The 5,791-nt window shown below is 46.2% G+C and overlaps 1 pseudogene; it reads left to right on the plus strand.

The window, feature by feature from the left end:
- Positions 1-1,639: 1,639 nt before the first annotated feature.
- Positions 1,640-5,327, plus strand: LOC141998874 (olfactory receptor 1L3-like; annotated as a pseudogene).
- The last annotated feature ends 464 nt before the right edge of the window (positions 5,328-5,791 follow it).

Consider the following 5,791-nt stretch of genomic DNA (forward strand, 5'->3'; position numbering starts at 1 on the left):
TTAATAGTAATAATAATTATAATAAGGGTGATTGGGGACGCATCAGCTACTGACTGAGGAATTAGAAATTGCACCGCAAATCACCAGGCATCACTGGATTGTGACTTCATGTGCAGCCCTGAAGTGGGGGTGCATAAGATTCCTGCACCAGGAATAGACTGCTACACTCACACTGCTGTACTGCCTCAGTCACTGTGCTCGGCCACCAGAGGGTGAAACCGAGGTTGTGCCCAGTCCCCTAACTCCCCCATGCTCCAGGAAGGCAGTTTGTGAGCAAGTAGCCTCAGTTACTCCTAGGTGTCCTACTCCAAGGTCTGGGTAGCCCATGTAGGAGTGTAAAGGGGGTTTCTACTCCCTCCGATTTCCCTGATCAGGCACATAATCTGAATCACATTCTAACCTCCTGTCTAGGTTGCATGGAAACTGTGGTTGTTCTGCCTCCCGCTTCTGGAGCCAGCCACAATTCCAGCACCCTTGCAGATCCTATCAACCACTCTGGCACTCCCAAAGGTGCAGAAGTGAATGGCTGCACAGAACAGTCTTCATCTCCAAATGGGTGGAGGGCGTTGAAGATCTCTGAGAAAAAATTGTCTCGTAAGGCTCCTCCTGAGATGGGATAGATAGGTCTGCCTCAGAGACACAGGTCTTCAGGTCTGTGCCTCAAAGACACAATCTGTCCATCGGTGATATGCGGTGCATAGTAGGAAGCCATTTAGCTCATCCTGAGCCTTGATTACAGTTGTGGTCATTCCATGGTCTACTTGGATGGAAGCTGGTGTGATGTATGTAGATGTTGACTATCCCTCGGATAGAATGTTAATAACTACATGCCATTGTAGTTTGCAAGGGTAAAATCCAAATCCATTTTCCCCTCAATGCCACAGGAAATTTTGCACACACCTCTGTTTACCCCAAAATCATGCCTCGCCACTTCTAACTCTAGCTAGAAAATTAAAACTATAGGAGAATATCAATCCACATCCCAAGGTATGAATCGCATTGTCTAAGGAATCCCCCAAATTTGAAATTGGTAGCTGAAGCATCCTCCTGGACGATTGAAAAATAAGGGTAAAACCCTTATTTCCGAAACAGATTGGCCCGTTGCATCCACCGATTGAATCAAGTCCCAGATATCTGAGTGGAAACTGCATGACTGAACTAACTAGAGAAAACAAAACAAAAAACAAAAACCCTTGTTCATCCCCAAGAAACCGAAGGATGAAGGTCTTGATACCCCCAGAATGTGAACCACCTGCCTTTCACCACAAATTAAACCCAAAAAACTTGTACTCATGTCTGCCTTATGAATCTGATATACCATCTCTCTACATGTGCCTCATCTGTTTTATTCCTCCAATAGTATGTCTCTTATTTTGTTGTAAACCCCAAGAGAAGGTGAAATGAAATGTATCAAATATAATCAAAGAATGTAAAAAACTTGTCTATGAATTGTATGGAAGAAGAAAAAAGCAAACAGTGAAAGCTGTAAATACTTAATATGTATAGCTTTCGACTACTAAGAAGAATTACTTAAAAGGGGAAATTCTAATTAATAATGGAGGCTAATAGAGAAATACAATCTCTGAAATGAATAAAACCTAAAAAAATTATCTGACAAGAAAAAAATCCAATAAGTGCCATGAATGTTTTCTTCTGGCTATGGAAGGAAGTAGCAGAGAAACTGGAGGAGCAGGAATGTGAGAGAACAATGGTAAGTTTAATATAAAAATAAGACGATAACCATTCTCCAAAGACTGCAGGAAAGGGTATGAAACATGAGACCATTGAGTGGAACGTCTGAGTTCCTGAATACACCAAAGAGCTGCTCATCCCCAAAAATGTGACTGGATAATTCAGACCAGCCAGTGTGAACAACCTCTCTCCTCCTCTCACAGTTACCAGGACTAAGAGGAAGTGGCAAGAGATTGTATTTCTCTTTGCTTTATTAAATATAAGTACCTGTAAAGTTAGCTGCACTGAGTCTGTGCTCGCGAACTACCCTGAGAAGAACTGAATTTTAGGATTTTGATTGAATAATGCTACATGCTGGTTTATTCTTTACATGTCCAAACTGGTGGGCTGAATGGAAATCTCAAAGAATAACTTTTAGGTAGGGTAGGTCAGCACAGAGTTCTATCAGAAAATGCTGGTTCAAAGGAACCAAGATGTTCTGCAGCATAAGCGCTGGCTTCCTCATTTGCCTGGGGGTGCTTGACCCCCACTCTCCAGACTCCCCACCTCTTCCCCCACCCCATTCTACCCCCTCCCCTGAGCGTGCCATGCCCTTGCTCCTCCCCCTCCCCCCAGTGCCTTCTGCACGCTGCTGAACACCTGATCACGGCAGAAGGGAGGTGGTGGGAGGGAGGGGGAGGAGCTGATTGGTTGGGTTGTCTGTGGGCAGGAGGCACTAGGGGGAGGGGGAGGAGCTGATCGGCAGGGCTGACGTTGGGTGCTGAGCCCCAGAGCACCCACAGAGTCAGCGCCAATGTTCTGCAGGAATGTATTAATTCCATTACCATTTTCTATGACAGCAGACACATAGGTTAAAAGCTAGCTCGCCCACCAGCCAGCTAAATGGTAGGTGAGCTGTCAGGGTCTCAGGGACTCCTGGTTCTGAAGCAGCCTGTATGGCTGGCTGCGTGGGAGCCCCCTGGGCAGCCAGGAAGACCACCTATCTTTTCTGAACTCTTTCAAGATTTATTATGAAATGGAAAATTCCATTCCCATGTAGGTCTACTTTTATATGATTTCTTCTGATGTTTTAAACTAGTCCCTCTCAAACTAATCAGCAGGAATTAAGCACATTCATCAAAAGCAGGAGATAAAGTGCAACTTTCATTCCCTTAGGAGTTATATTATATACATTAATTGTATTCAAAGTCCTAAAGAATTGATAACTGATCATTATAAAGTAGCTGTTCTGAGAAAGAACTGTAGACAATTTGATTGTTCTGTGCTTGGCCCCAACATTAGCCTATGTCAATTGCTTTCGCAACTGTATGTTGTATTCATTACGTGCCTGGAACTGCTAGCATCCAAACTTAATCTACAAGCCTTCTTTAAACTGTTGATTGTATACACATAGACTTGATGGAGAATTAATAAAACTGTTTGCTTGCTTAAGAATAGCAAAATGTCCTCATTTGAGAAAAACTGTCCAAGGTTAAAGTTGACCTGAGGTGATCCTATCATTACAATTAGTAAGGTAACCATCCCTGGATTTGGGGTGGCTTTATTAAATTTCATATACATATGAGCTATAATATTTACCAAAAATAGGCAAATGTTATTTGTTACTTTTGGGCTTTAAAATCGAACTGGCACCTGGCAAATTTATAAAAGTTGACCCCTATTTATGCTTACACCAGTAGAGACTCTTGCAAAAGGCCCCTTGGCAAATAGATAGAGGGACCTTGTCACGGGCAGCACATAATGGGGGCCAGGGGAGGCTAAGCTTTTCCAAACCCCATGCCACCAGAGGGCAGGGAGGGGCAGTGGCGAATTTGGAGCCTCCTGAAAAATCTCCCCCACCATAGCCCTGGGGCTGGAGGAGATCTCACTCCCTGCCATGGCTTCAGAGCCACGGCGGGGGCACAGAGCTTTTCTGCTCTGGGGGCCACAGCAGAGGGGTAGTGGGGAAGGAGCACGCAGGGGAGGGGCCTTGAGTGGGAGAGGCAGAGTGGGGGCAGAACCATGGCGGGGCTGCAGGGGAAGGGGCAGAATGAGGTGGGGCCATGGACGGGGCGGTGGGCAAAATGGGGGAGCCCCAGCCAGGGCAGAGAGCTCTGCCATGGTCCCAGCTGAGGCTAAGAGCTTGACCCCAGCTGAAGCCAAGCTCTCATTCCCCCTGCTCCGAGTGCTAGGGGAAAGGGGGGGGCTAAGAGTAGCGAGATGGGGCAGGGCCTCAGCCAGAAGAGATGGGTCAGGGGGGCTAGCCTCCCCAAAGGGAAGCATCACCCACCACCCATGGACCTCGTCAATAGGTTCTTGCAAATGCCCACCCCACCTATTCTGGGGAGTACAAAAAAAAGGAGTTCAGCCAGAGACATTCATCCCCTGTCCTGGAGTTCCCAGACAAGCGAAACTTAGCTGCAGGGACAATATGGATTTATCTGATTATCCCGTTGAAGGCTAAGTATGGCTTTCCATGTCCTTCTGCATGGCCATATAGACCCTGCCCGGAGGCCAGCTCCAAGTGCAGAAGCTCCATGTCAGATTTTAGCCTTCTGGGATTCTCTCCATCTATAGGAGGATGGAGCTGCTGCTGTTTGTGGACTTCCAGGCATTCAACCTGGAGAACTTCAGGAAAGAATTTTCTGTAGTATGTGGCTGGTGAATCTTGCCCATATGCTCAGGGTTTAGCTGATCGCCATATTTGGGGTCGGGAAGGAATTTTCCTCCAGGGCAGATTGGAAGAGGCCCTGGAGGCTTTTCGCCTTCCTCTGTAGCATGGGGCACAGGTCACTTGCTGGAGGATTCTCTGCTCTTGAAGTCTTCAAACCACGATTTGAGAACTTCAATAGCTCAGACATAGGTGAGGTTTTTCAGGAGTGGGTGGGTGAGATTCTGTGGCCTGCTTTGTGCAGGAGGTCAGACTAGATGATCATAACGGTCCCTTCTGACCTTAGTATCTATGAACTTCCTTGGGACTCGCCTCATTATGTGACTCCCATCTCCACATACTTCTTCCTGGCTAACCAGTCATTCCTGAACATCAGCTACACCATTACCACTATGCTCCAGATACTGCTCTACCTCCTCTCCAGGAGGAAGAGTATCTCCTATGCTGGCTGCATCAGCCAGATGTACATCTTCCTCTTCCTGGGGATAACCGAGTCTGCCCTCCATGCCATGATGGCCTACAACTGGTACTCAGCTAATTGCCACTCTCTGTGCTGCACCCTTATCAAGAGCAGGCTGATCTAAGCCAGGATGGCAACTGGCTCATGGACATGAGGCTTCCTCTTTGCCACAAGGTACATCAGCTTCACACCATGGGTCTGGTCTATTGCAGCCTGAACAAGATCAACTACTTCTTCTTTGAGGAGCTGGCCATTTTGATGCTGGCCTGCATGGACACATGGGTTAGTGAGGTGGTAGATTTCACTGAGGGGTTGATACTGCTCCTGACTAGGTTCTCCTTGATCTTGGTCTCTTAAGCATTCATCCTAATGGCCATCTTGTGGATCTGTCCAGCTGAGGGGAGCTCCAAGGCCTTCTCCAGATGCACCTCACACATCACCATGGTGATGGTCTTCTATGGTTCTGATATGTCCGTGCCCTTGGACTCCAGCTATTCTCATGGAGGTATTAAAATCCATCCATAAACTTCTGTTAAGTTCACCCTAAATCATTTTCATGCTCCCAGCTGGGAGATAAAGTTAAGTATTCCTGCCTGTGTGTTGCTGGACATAATTTCTGCAATGAATCCATGCTTGGTGTTCAGATCCATGGAAGTTCATCTACAGGGAATGTTTTCAGATTTGCAGTGTAATTGCAAAAATAGCTGTGGTGCCAATTCCTCTCTTCAGCCAAATCATCCTTGTGTCTCTCTTAGCATATCACTTACAAACATTTGCAAGTAGATGAAAATAATTGCAGAGTAATTATCAAGAATGTCAATGTTTTTAACCCAGCCCTTCCTGGTAATGCTAGGAGTTCCCACACTACCACTAAAATTCATTACATTACATACATACATACATGAACAGCCACCTTGTAGAGCTAGAATGTCAGAATATAGCTCCAGCCTGGCCAAAAATATTAGCTCAGACTGAGTCGGGGAAGGAAA

This window comes from Natator depressus, chromosome 14 (genome assembly GCF_965152275.1).
Source record: "Natator depressus isolate rNatDep1 chromosome 14, rNatDep2.hap1, whole genome shotgun sequence".
In the NCBI taxonomy this organism is placed as follows: Eukaryota; Metazoa; Chordata; order Testudines; family Cheloniidae; genus Natator; species Natator depressus.